Genomic DNA, 14,036 nt, shown 5'->3' with positions numbered 1-14,036 from the left:
CTGCAGCACCCGCCTCCTCATCCTGGTATAAATGACCGGCCTGTGGTTAGTTGCAGTATTGGGAGCTGCAGGCAAGATGGGATTGTCCAAGGAATGGTTAGGGATTGTAGTACTACTGTGGAGCTGTGCTTTAGTGTGTTCAGTGCCTGGTACAAAGGGGTTTTTGGAAGATGTGTCTGATTTGCATTGTGGGTCCAGTAAGATGCAGTTTTCTTTTCCCTCTGTACCTATAGAGTTTATATCTGCCTTCACTGTATTGGGTGAGTAGTTCTGTCCTTTATTTATTGACTTAAGAGAAGTTACCTCTTTAAAGAGAATTGTGTCTTGAATTAATATCTGTCAATTGTTACTTATTCTAAGTTGCTAGGTGAATATCTCTCAACCTTCAGGAAGCTTGTAGATTGTCTGATGAAGACATGAAATTTAAAATGACTCTAGTTCCTGTGAGACAAACAATGGAGGATCTAATTGGCCCTAGGAAGAAGTGCAGCTGGTGCCTTCACCTTCAGACCACTTTAGTTTAATGTATATATCTGTTTTCTAACAAAACACAATGCTACAGCTTTCATTTGTGGGGGGTCTCTTTGTATGACTGTCCCCCAGGGATCCAAAGCATTTATACCTATAAAGTTCAAGGATATGGCCCAACATATGTTTCATAATGCTAAATTATTTTCAATGCACTGAACTGTTGTATGCAAGGCTCTTAGAAAAAATAAAACACAGCAAATGCAGTTTCAGCTGCCTAAAAAAAAAAAACCTCACTAGTGGGTTTTGCGAAGAACAAAAAAACTAGACTAGGTGCAGGGTTAACTTTTTTTGGTGCAACTTTTTCAAAAGTAAGTGATCTAGTTTTGCTGTATATAACAACTTCAAGAAGTATATTATGACATGGTAATCCTCATGGTTCAGTGTGAAAAAAATAAAATGCACACTTACTGCAGTGCCACTTGTGACCAGATAGGGGGCAGCAGTCTCTGTATTACATTCATGTTACCATTTTCAATTCCTAACAGATCTATTGTGGTGCTGTGTATATAACTTGCCTATATAGCTGCTGCAATCAAAGCTGAATTAATGTTTTAGGAATACATGTTCAACTTTATTGTGGTCCATATTCCTTCCAGATTATGAAGGCAAGTATCACTGGCTCCATAATGACTCTAGTTGTGGTATCTGGGTAGGACAGAAACCAGATGGCTCAATGATCATTGGTGCTGCCTATGATGGATGCTTTGTAAGAAAGGAGGTAAGGCAAACTATAAACCATGGCTAAAACCCATAGTTTTGAATTTCCAATGCCCAACTTAAATCTTGGCAATCTGGTACAATTGTCTGTGGAAGCATAAGAATTTCCTAAATATAATCAGTTTTCATTTGGTTCCTCTGTTGTATATAAATGTTCTGCCCTAGATTGCATTCTTCCAGGTTCAAAGGAAATTCCTGTAATAGTATCTTGTGCCCAAAAACTGCACCAAATAAGGGGTAGCTTAAGTCATAGGACCTCTCTTTTTACTGTACCACTTGGTGGTTATAGTTGGTTGTTCACTGGCATAAATGTTGGTTAATGCCAGGCGATGGTCTGACCAGAGAACAGGGATACAAAAATGATATAAAGTAACATTATAGTACTTATTACATAATTTACAGTCCATAGTTACTTGGTACATTAGCTGACACATTCTAGTATTTCTGTATGACTGTGTGGCCCCTCCCATTCTGTGACTTCAGTTGGAATAGTTTGCTTAAGGTGCAAAATGCATCTGAGAGTTGACCCTATGTATACTAACCCACAGTACATCTGTGAACTGTAATGCTTGGCAATTATAGATTACCCCTAGAGATGAGAAATATTTGTCTGGTACCATATTTGGCTTTAAGCTTTGCCTTGTATGTTCCCTGTCTTACCCCCCCCCCCCCCCCCCCCCCCAACCACACAGCAGACTAAATTTATGTTTATTGTCCAGTTATAGTCATGAACCCCCAGTAAATGTAAGCTTACAATTCCAGAGTGGAATGGCAGTGCTCAAATATTGTATCTCGAACTGGGCACCTCTGCAAAACTCTATTCATGAAGTCATGGGGACTTTTATAACTCTGATCCCCTCTAATAACCCTGTCATGCTATACAAGAAACCCTTTGTCTTGTCTCATAGAATGGTGACTACGTGATGACTTTGATTGCTGAACAAATTGCCAATGGTGTAGTGGAATATTATAAACGAGATTTCAAGTGCATGGCAAAGCCAGGTAAGACATTGCATGTTGAAGGGTTAACTACAAGGAAACTGAAGCCTTGCTATGTATAGATGAAACCGGGGGAACTTTATAAAAACAAGAGAACCTGCTGTAATCATCAACATAACTAAACTGGTAGCTAGTGATTCTCCTTCCCAACCCTCTAACTTCTCATCCCTCTGTGTTCATGTGAGGAGGCTTAAATGTATCCCTATGTCTACCACATACACTATTAACCAGCTGTCTTCACTGGACAGTCATTAATCAACAATTAATTAGCATTTTGGGTACCCATTTACTGGCTAAGGACTGAGACTTGACACTTAAATATAAGTAGGAAAAGAATCAACCTTCAAACTGCTTGTTGCACTGTTACTGGATTACATCTGGCTCTTGCTAGTTTAGGACACACCAGCTGTGACTACATTGTGGATGATCTTTCACAGCTATGGATGCTCCACGCCCCAGTGACTGTGCTGCCATCCAGCGTAGTGACCGCTTGCCTTGTGCCAACTCCTCTGTGTCCAGGGATGTCTGTGAGCGACTAGAATGCTGCTACTCTCCTAGTGACTCTGTCCTTCCCTGTTACTATGGAAACAAATGTAAGTAATTACAGAATAAAAATGGGTAACTTCTTGTGAGGGGTTCAAGTGACTACAAAGGGGATAATGGCAATGAACCACTGATGTAAAAGCACTTGGTGACACTTTTTGTTCTCAGATCTCCAGAGATATGGAATTTCATACTTTACTTCCATGTACAGTTCACTTATCTTTTTTGACTGACTCACTAATGATCTGAGTGATTCTAAAATCAACATGGGGGGGGGGGGGGGGGCTTGGGTTATGGAGTGTTCAAAACTGTAGTAACAGCCCTAAGTCTGCACAGCATCTAGGCATCGGCTATGCGTTTATTTCTAGCTGAAACCCCACCACGAACAAATCTAGGTCACTGACATGAATAGAACCATTACGACAAGAGCCTTTATAGTCGGTGAACTATCAGTGGGGGTAACATTCTCCACCTGATTGCCCTTGAAACCTCTTTTGAAGCTGAAAGCTGGGACAAACATCCAAGATGACATGTCTGTAAATACCATCCCATTCTTCTGGGTGCCAAATGTGTTCTTGGTGACTGAAGGGGTGAAAAGGTCTATCTGCTGATACTGTTTGTCTCTAGTAAAATGAGCCCTAGGCTAGTGTTTCATGAGTGAAATCCTAGACATGGGGAGTCCAAATCGGTCAGAATTGTCAAAGCTTATGCACATGTTGACTGCTGTACACAGGGCTGCAAAGGGGGATTTCCGGCCCTAGTGCAGCGATTTGATAAGGTCAAATGATTCCCTATAATTATATTGGGCCTCATGCAGATTTACATGGTTATGGTGGTTACTATGAAATATTCAGGTTCTCTTGGCTCTGTCCACCAGTCTTTCTGATTGTAGATGGAATGTGCACTTTGGGTATCTTCCCTCCCAGTCACTTTAAAATTACTGTGGGCAGAGAACACTTATAGTGAATCACTGCACCTGTTACTGTGGGGGTAAGCTATATACTGGGTAATCCCAGTTACTGCAGGTCAGAAGATCAGACCTACCCTGCAGGTGGCACTGTAACTTATCTGTAATGTAAAACATCTATAGGGAACTACATGAGGTAGCAGCACTGTGTATTGGTGGTGCAGTGATATCTTCACTTGAGGACAATGCTGCAGATCACCAGTATCATGACCATGGGGTTCTGGGACTACAGGCAGGGGTGGATTAACAATGGGCTGTAGCTGGCAGCTTCCCTGGTTGCTGGGGATGGTCCCATTGTTGGAGAGCAACAGGGAGCCAATTGTGAGGCTGGGGTGGGGGGGGGGGGGGGGTACACCTACATAGGTTGTATGACTTGTGCTGTATCAACTTCCACCCAGTCCCAGACTAAGGCCAGTAGCACTCAACACAACAGGTAAGAACAATTTCTTTACAGGTGATATGTGACAACAGGCCCAACAGGGATATGTTAAAATATAATATGCATGTATTGATGATCCATGTGTATTTGCAAAGGGATCAGTTCCTTTTCTTACAACAAAACTAGTAGTTTCTTTATTTATAATCGGCCATTGTTTGTTTTCTTGCATTCAACAGTCAATAAAATAACATGCCTTCACCTCTCAACTGTTCCAATTCCATTAGGATAGTCCTGGCTTTAGAGGACTAGCCAGGCACTTGACTTGGCATGAGGGACACTGCTGGAATGTATTTTCACTCTACATACATGCTGTGTGAACCTGTTAGTGGTGCACTCTTTATATAAGGAGGAGGAAAGTGCAAGCAAGGCCCTCCATGTTGCAATGGTGCTCACAATGCCCACAAACAGCTGGCCACACCTCCAGTGGGATAGCACTTTTCACAATAGGCCATTCATAATTTTTAGGCCCATGTGGTTCTTAATGACCCTGACTACAGGAGCATATGGGCTGAATTCTTCCATGCTCCAAATTAAATAGCTGTGGGTGCTATCATGGAACCCCTGAGTGGCCTAGTGCATCCTGTTTTGGAGGACTGACTTGCTCCAGTCTGACAAATTGGGAGCTATGACCAGTGCCTACAAAGAGGAATTTCACACTACAGCAACTTCGGGGGGCCCCTTCCATAGATAGCAGAGCCACGCCAATCTAAATGGATTTTTATCCAAGTGTTAATATGAATTACTACACTTCTTCCCAAAAAACTACATTATATCTAGGTTCGGGCGAGGTTTAGCCATGAGTTGGTAGGTCTACATTTCACGTACTGTAGGCCTGGCACAGTTGCCCAACATATTGTCCAATGTGTGGAACTATCAATGGGTGACTTGGCCTCCACTCTGGCATTGCATTTTGGTATTTGTAGCCACTGATCTGATATGGACTGTAGGATTTCTAAAGGTGGCTTAATAGAATACATCTCGGTAAACTTGGTCTGGACAAATGTGAATTTGGCTTGTAAAACTTATTTCAACAAACCTGTTTTCATTGTGAAACATTTCCCCTCCAGTGACTGCCCGGTTGTACAGATGGTGGCCAGGTTCTGATTGCTATCTCCAAGGATCTGACTGTACCATCCTTGCTCTTGGATTCAGCCAGTGTCCTCAATGTGGACTCCACTTCATGTCCCATGATGAGTGTTTCGAAGACTTCAGCTTTCATACTGTTCCAGTTTCCTCTCTTTCTTGTGGAGGAGCAAGTAAGGTAAGATTGCAGTGGAACTGATGGACATGAGCATTAAAACACCATAGAGTTGTCAAATGGCTTCTAAAGGTTGGATGTGGAGTCTACCAAGTAGGCAGCTTATCTTCTATTTATATAGCGCCACTAACTCCGCAACGCTGCACAGAGAACTCTCGCATCGGTTCCTGTCCCATTGGAGCTTACAATCTAAATCCCCTAACATACGCAGCCAATTAACCTACCAGTATCTTGAAATGTAGACTAGATGGAAACTTGTGACTAATTTAAATGGCAATGTAAGATGCTCCAGAGATAAATGGGTGCATAGATTCTACTAGGGTAGCAGAGTATATCGAATGACTACTTTGAGCTTTTAGCATGCAAGAGGTTGCCAGAAACACACTAAACTAACTTAACTGAGTAACCAGTTTCCCCTTTGGGTCTTCTCATGATCTGGATGGTATTATACCAGAAAGTAAGAGTATGTTGAATGGGGCACTCATAGGGTTTATTCAAAATAAAACATTTAAATTTTATTTAGTACTTGCTTAAAAGAGAGCCCACTTGTAAAGGTTTCATACCTGTTGGAAGTCATAACAAACAGCGAATTAAAAAGTGACATATTAAACTAAAATTATTGGAAATAGTTAAAAAGCAGAATATCTCCTAAACTGTGTCACTGTTATAGGTATCTTGGAAAATAAGAATTTTCTTTAATATTCATATATCATCTCAGTATTCAGATGTCCTGTCAGTTTAAACAAGCATTACGACCCTACAAAGGGATCATATGATGATTGAGTCATTAGTCTCAATCTCCCTGGCGTCGGTATTGTAGCATTATAACGAGCGCTGTGAAAAGTTATTATTTTGAACTATATAGTTCCTACTGTGAATATAAACAGTGTCCCTATACAGCACATGGGGATCAGTATGTTCCCAAAAACGTATGTACTCGAGGTATTGAGACCAGCTTTTATATATTGGGTATACACTCAATAGTCATAATGGTATAATTCCCCTGACCAAATAACCTATTCTGCCTGCTTATTAAATATTAGATTCAAGACAAGGAACAAATACACTGAATGAGGGAACAGCGAACACAAGCGCCAGACGCATGTTTTGATAACCAGCTTAATCAATGGCAAGATGAGGCAGCCCTCCAGTACGCTATTTAAGGTCTAAAGCCACACCTCCATTGACGTCAACCATAGAGATGTTTTAGCAACAGGAACATGGGATGTTTGTTGGATGTTTATGGTGGCCAATAATAGTACTGCAATACAATATTGCTTTATAGTTTGACCACACCTTCATAAACGTCAGTGCTTAGATGTTTAGACATCAAAAACCCAGGAAACATTATGGATAATAGCCAATCGTAATGTAGTAAATGATTACTTATTAAACCTTGTATGCAATAGCCACTATTAATGCTGCAATATATAGTTGATAAGACCGTTGGATTACATTATACAGCACATATAAGTAGGTCCTTTTAATATCTAAAGGAACATATAGGAGCACCTACTAATAAAATGTAATGTTTTATTTTGAATAAACCCTATGAGTGCCCCATTCAACATACTCTTACTTTCTGGTATAATATTGTCCTATATGTGAGGGTGCACCTCTCTCAGTGATGGCGGGATGAAATATTCAATGTCCATATTTAAATTGATTTGATACCATAATCCATCACTGGGTTAATTTGGGTTTACCTTGTGTGGTACACAATCATCTAGTAATCTGGATGGTGGCAGACTCTCTGTCAAATGCTAAAAATTGAGTTGACTGCATACCTGGATAGGGATCCCATAATCCTGTCCTGTTAAACCAGGGCACCATGTTTGTTTGCACAGATCCTAAAACTACACCATGCTTGAGTGCTGGAAGAAAAAAAAAAAGCAATCCTGTTAGTCAACTGGAACATAGCATCACTAAAGTAATTGTCATGTTAGGCAGCTTAATGGACTAACTTGGAACTCTGTCTTAAAGACAATGGGCCCCATGTCTATACTTGTGAAGATGACTTTGATCTTAAAATGGTAGAAGTACTGCATCTAACAAATAAGCTTTGTAAGCTTATTTTTGTAAGATTGCATAGATTGTAAGCTTGCGAGCAGGGCCTTCTCACCTCTTTGTCTGTTTTACCCAGTTTGTTTATTAGTTTATTACGTTTGTCCCCAATTGTAAAGCGCTACGGAATATGTTGGCGCTATATAAATAAATGATGATGATGATGATGATGATGATAAGCTGCTGCTTGAAATGCCTGAAGCATAATACTGATCTTCCTTTGCCAGGTATCTGAGAATGCTATACTATATGACAATACAGTTTATGCCACCAAGGACGTAAGGACATGGCAAGGCTCATCCATCACCAGAGACAGTACACTGAGGTAAGACACACTGGTGTGTGCATTGGGTGTTGCTGTACACTGAAACAATAAACTAATATTGTGTCCATCTAGGCTGACTGTTCGTTGCAGCTATTCTCAGACTGGTGTGGTCCCGCTACAAGTGGAGGTTCTCACACTACCACCACCCCTTCCTGTCTCCACCTCAGGACCTCTTCTCCTGGAGATGAGGATAGCTCGAGGTAATGACTTGTGTATCTTCCATGCTGCAGGACACTGGAGAAATGGGGATTAATAGCTGTATAAGGAAGATGAGCTTGTCTACAATAGCAAGCGACCTGGCTATTCCCTGTTCTGCATTGTAGACTTGGCAGCATCCAGAGTGCTAATGCTGAGGATTTGGCCTACCTGTGCAGCTTGTGGGCCTGTCCAGGCATGGAGTTTGGCAGGAGGGCCGAGGCTTGGAAATGGTCCAAAATGTATACCCAATTTAATCCACCAAGTAAAAGTGTACTAGTCAGAGTAAAACGTATATCTGTGTTGCATATCTCTGAATTTAATTTTTCCACTACTTGTGACCACATTGAACAAGCGCAACTATAGCTACTAAGACCTGTGACTCATTGTCAGCTGAATGGTTTCAGTGCAGGAAATGCAGCAACCTAAGCAGCTCTGGGAAATAAAAATTGTGTATGTGACAATAGGCCACATTTATCCAATGTAACAAATAAAATCTAGCAGACTGCAGGACAAGTGACGGGATATCATGTGAACATTCACAACTTAACCAATGTTCTCATTGCAGAAATGCAGTATGCTTCATACTACTTGGATACAGAGTACCCTGTGATCAAAGTACTTAGAGATCCAGTCTACTTGGAGGTCCGAATCCTACGAAGAACAGACCCAAACCTGGTCCTGATCCTAAATGACTGCTGGGCTACTCCCTCTACAGATCCCACCCAAAAAGTTCAATGGCCTGTACTTGTGGATAGGTAAGGCTGGAATTCAACCTAGCACCATTCCTATGCATGAGAATAAGATTCTTGTTGAGCTTGACTAAATGTCTTCCATTTCAGATGCCCTTTTGTTGGTGACAACTACCTCACTCAGCTGGTCCCAGTTGGTGCACCCTCACAGAACATGCCTTTCCCAACCCACTACCAGCGCTTCATTGTCAGCACCTTCACATTTGTGGATCAGAGTACCCAGACTGGTCTTGGTGGACTGGTAAACTAACTTCTCCACCCATTCTATACAATATACTGGAAAGTATGAATGTAGATCTATCAAAATAGACAATGGCATAATTAAATGCCACTATTTTAATCTATAAGCAAATTTAGATGTTGTCCTTGAAGACAACTTGCTTTTGTAAGACAGTCTGGTATACATGACTTGTTCACACAGTAATCTACATCACTAGTGATCAGGTTAGTTTCAAACAGAACACATTAAAGACTAGATTGATTCTCCTTTGCTAGGCCATCATTCTACCCACATTCAAATATCTTCTGCTACTAATGTAGATTGGAGGGTTGGCATAATTTCAGTTCTTAAACTGTAATATTGAAGGAACTGTTTGATGCATAAAATTCTATCCCAAACAGCTACTTAATGACCATCTGTTCCACAGGTCTACTTCTACTGCAGTGCTTCTGTGTGCATCCCATCTGCTACTGACTCCTGCACAACCTCATGTGGCCAAAGAAAAAGTAAGAGCTATTTGTGTGATAAAGCTCACTCTATTTAGTAGAATAGACACTAATATTAATGTTGTGTTTGCAGAACGAGCAGCCAAGGAACCAGTGCAGGAGATCACAGTAAGCAAAGGCCCAGTGGACTTCATTGACAGTGAGGTTCCATCATATAGGAAGGATTCCATGTCTGTTCGAGGTAAGCCACATTGAAGTATGACTACCATTTGTCAGGGAAAGCTATACTGGGTACCCTTGTCAAGACACTTGCTTGGCCATTTGCCTATATGCAAATGGAATCCACTATTACTTTGTTTCATCTGGCCCTTGGTAAACTCGTGGATGTACAAGGAGGGAATTTCAGCTCATTCTGTATAGAATACAGTTGCCATGATCTATAAATGTTCCTACAGGAAATGTTTGGGCTCCTGGTATGCTGAATGAACTATCTGAATAGCAGGTCAACTTTTCCAGCACCAAGGATACCTGGTGCAGTTTTTCATATTGCTGATTGTCTAAACCTTACATGGACCTTCCTGATAGAACATCACTCCTTACCAACCCTGGAGAATTTTGACCTTTAGCTTACCCAAACATCCAACCATTCAGATATAATCAGTGATGTTTACCTCTCCCTCAAGCAAGATAAACATGTGTGATAAAACCCTGCAATGCCTAGAGAAACTTGAATGAGTTGATGTCAATGTGTGATTTAGAAGACCTCTTGCTCTTCTGTTTGTGGGTCTTCACTCATTATGTTGCTTTCCATTGGCAGGTACCTCTGACCATAACTCTTCTACTCTGATGTGGTTGAGGGGAGCAGCGGCAGGAGGAGGCATCTTGGTAGCGCTTGTTACAGTACTGGGTGTTTGGAGGTGGCACAGGAGTCAGAGCCCCACCATGCACACTGTAAAAATATGAATAAAATATCAGTCTTAAAAAGACTTGTTCCTGTGATTTGAGAACTGTGTTTTTGCTTTAATATACATTTACAAGGGCACACTTAATTGGGGGACTTTATAGATCAACCTTGCCCAGCTGAGTACATCTGCTGGATTACTCTTGTCGGGTCTAATGATTGATAAGCCATGGTAAACATTAGCTCTTGACACTCTTACCAAATTTCACATTCTCAGGAAATGTCTTAGTCACCTAGAAAATTCTCAAAGCTTAGTACCAAAGAATGGAGCCAATGAAGAGGTAATAATTAAATTACAAACACTAGAATATATATTGGCTTTGACCTGATGTGGATTCTGCAACTAGATATGGAGGGGGGGGTATGAAATTAGGCCACAAGCTTGCTGATATAATCTTTACATGAGACCTGATTAATAACTAAAAAGCTGTATTGTCCAAAAGAGTCTCCTAATGGGTGCTAACCAATAAGACCTCTAATACCTCCTAATAAAATATATTCTAGATCCTACTACCACAAATAATTGATTGCTACATCTTAATGGGTTTAAAGGGTGTCTGGTTGGTGGATACACAATCTATTACAAACTACATGCAATATAAAAAGTGCAGTCAACCATTTCAAACAATAGGATACCACCATAAAAGGCTCTGCTATTTGTGATTAATTATTCAAAGATATTTATAAAACAAATTAAAAAAATGCGTAAAACAGAAAATGCACAATATAGACCAAGATTCTAAATTCAATGAATCTGGCTTACAATCCAGGATAATTCATGTGATGAAACGAGTTTGATAACACTTTAACCAGCCTGTCCCTTGTTTCTCACAAAATGTGCATTATAGCAAGTACTTATAGGTCTTGCTTTTGTTCCCCAGCTGAACAGGGTACAACTGCAGTGTCTCCTTATGTGGATAAGGGGACGTTGTAGATCATTGTTGTTCGTTGTCCTTAAAGTGAAGCCAGGGGCTTAAGGGTAGGGATCAGGGTGCAAGATACTGGTGAGGGAGAAGGCTAATTGGTATCCATTGTTTTCACAAGACTACTCCAGATGTTTGGTCTACAATCTGGCAGGGGAGGGTCTGTGGAAGAACAGCTCATCTCCACTTCTCTCTCCAAGCCGCTTCACAGAAATCCTGTTGGGATTTCGGTACAAACAATCTGTCAGCAGTTTGACACACCACTGACTGCAGATAGTGATTGGAGTCCTCTCCGACAGTGCATTTATAGCTCCCTCATGATCAGTCTTCATTGATGAGCTTGTCCTCTATTAATTGTAAATCAAGTCTCCTTTAGACCAAGGTCTATTTGTTCAAAAGATCCTTATGTAACAAGCACTCAAAGTGAAATCCTGTATTTGCAGATATCATGCCTGTCTTGTTTCTCCACAACTTGATCTGCAGTTTCACCAGACACTTGTCTCTGATGTTGGATTGTACAAATATGTTGTAGTCTGCTTCTGTAATAGGTTAGATTTTTAGTTACAACTACTCACCAGTACAACTTTTGTGGCCATGCTCCATCTTTGACACAACACACTGTCCTAGGTCATGGTTCTCTCACTCCTGTGTAATGAAACAAGCCATCAAGAGTGTCGCTCCAAATGAGTCTAAGCCACAAAGGTGGGAATGTCTGTCTACTTCACATCAGTGTCCAGTTAATGGCTACATAGGCTTGGGGCTGAAAATGATAAAGGGTCTATGGTGAGAAGTGCCATCCATCTGGAGGTGTAGGCATGGCCAGCACCAGGGAGGACAAAGCTTGCACTTTTCTCCAACTTCCTAAATCTCCCCATCTTCACCTTTATAAAGAGTGCGCCACTAACTGGTACACACAGTATGTAAAGTGAAGAGTGGAAATATATCCCAGCTGTCCCTCATGCCAGACAAGCTCCCTGCTGATCAGGATAGACCCCCTACAATCGGGACTATCCTGATGGAATTGGTACAGTTGAGAGGTAAAGGCAGGGTCAGATAGGCCTAGGGCTGAAAATGATAAAGGGTCTATTGTGAGAAGTGCTGTCCCACTGGAGGTGTGGTGAGTGATGTGTGGTCAGCACAATTGAGCTGCTTGGTGTAAGATGTGACAAAATCTTGTGAAAGTCAAATAATTGGATGCAGAAAACTAAATTAATGTTTTACCATGTAATTAGTACGCCATGTGCTGTGATGCAATTGCACGGATTAATAACACATTTACATTCGCACTTAAACTAAATAATACACATTTATTTATTAGTAAAATGTATTGGAGATTATTTAAACAGATAAAACTATAGTAAAGGTATTAATGGTTCAGGTCCCTTAAAAGGTAGAGTTCAGTCTCATTTTAAAGCTTATTTCACCAGCATTAATTAATGCACATTATTTGAATAAAACATACGAGTATGTACACCTAACGCTACATTAGCCCCACTGTTTGTCTGTACATAGCAGGCAGTGTAACCCTAAACATAGGAAAGGAATTTTTTCACCCTTAAATTGTTTGCTGCCTTACTGGGATTGCACTACTACTGTGGGTCATTAGCACTGAGGATCTTCACTAGGGATCATGTGAACCACCAGACATCAGCACAGCAGAGCATGCCAGCAGTAGGAGGTACAACTAATAACATACATAGCAGAAGAGGAAATTCCTATTCATATATAAAGCAGTAGCATAGGTAGTAGAGATGGTCACTGACCCCCGTGTTTTGGTTTCGGATCTGGATTACCTTTGGGTTTTGGCAAAACTACCCTTGCGTGTTTTGGTTTTGTTTTGCAATTTTGTTTAAAAATCAATTTTTTTTGGCCTAAATTAACCTAATTTAGTGCTTCACCTGTTTCTTGGATAAGTAAGGTAATTTTAAAGCTAATCCATTAGGATAAAAACCGTTCAATCCCTGGTAGGCCGTCCTTAATTCTGCACACAAACCTGATTGTCTGCCTCTCCATCTTAGCCTATTGGCAATGCAGCCATCGTCCTTGGGTGTATATTACACCCTACACTTATAGTTAAATATAAAAAGAAATGGACAAAGGCAGTTTGGTTTCTGTCTGCATCAGCCCCAAGCCCCCCTCCCCTCCACTTGTAGTTAAATAGAAAAGAAGCAGCCTGCATAGACTGAACAATATAAAAGAAATGGACAAAGGCAGTTTGGTGTCAGTCTGTATCAGACCCCCTCTCCACTAGTAGTAAAATAGAAAACAATTCAGCCGGTCTAGACTGTAGAATATAAAAAGAAATGGACAAAGGCAGTTTGGTGTCAGTCTGTATGAGACCCCCTCTCTACTAGTAGTAAAATAGAAAACAACTCAGCCGGTCTAGACTGTAGAATATAAAAAGAAATGGACAAAGGCAGTTTGGTGTCAGTCTGTATCAGACCCCCTCTCCACTAGTAGTAAAATAGAAAACAATTCAGCCGGTCTAGACTGTAGAATATAAAAAGAAATGGACAAAGGCAGTTTGGTGTCAGTCTGTATGAGACCCCCTCTCTACTAGTAGTAAAATAGAAAACAATTCAGCCGGTCTAGACTGTAGAATATAGAAAGCAATGGACAAAGGCAGTTTGGTGTCTGTCTGTGTATGACACCCTACCCTTATCGTGAAATTGACAACAGCCTGACAGCAGCCTTTC

General features: G+C 40.9%; 1 pseudogene; it reads left to right on the top strand.

Moving 5' to 3' along the window:
* The first annotated feature begins 58 nt into the window (after positions 1-58).
* On the top strand, positions 59-10,455 carry LOC142152933 (zona pellucida sperm-binding protein 4-like; annotated as a pseudogene).
* Positions 10,456-14,036: the final 3,581 nt, after the last annotated feature.

The sequence above is a fragment of the Mixophyes fleayi genome, chromosome 4 (genome assembly GCF_038048845.1).
Source record: "Mixophyes fleayi isolate aMixFle1 chromosome 4, aMixFle1.hap1, whole genome shotgun sequence".
NCBI lineage: Eukaryota > Metazoa > Chordata > Amphibia > Anura > Limnodynastidae > Mixophyes > Mixophyes fleayi.
This window is presented reverse-complemented; position numbering and strand designations above follow the sequence as displayed.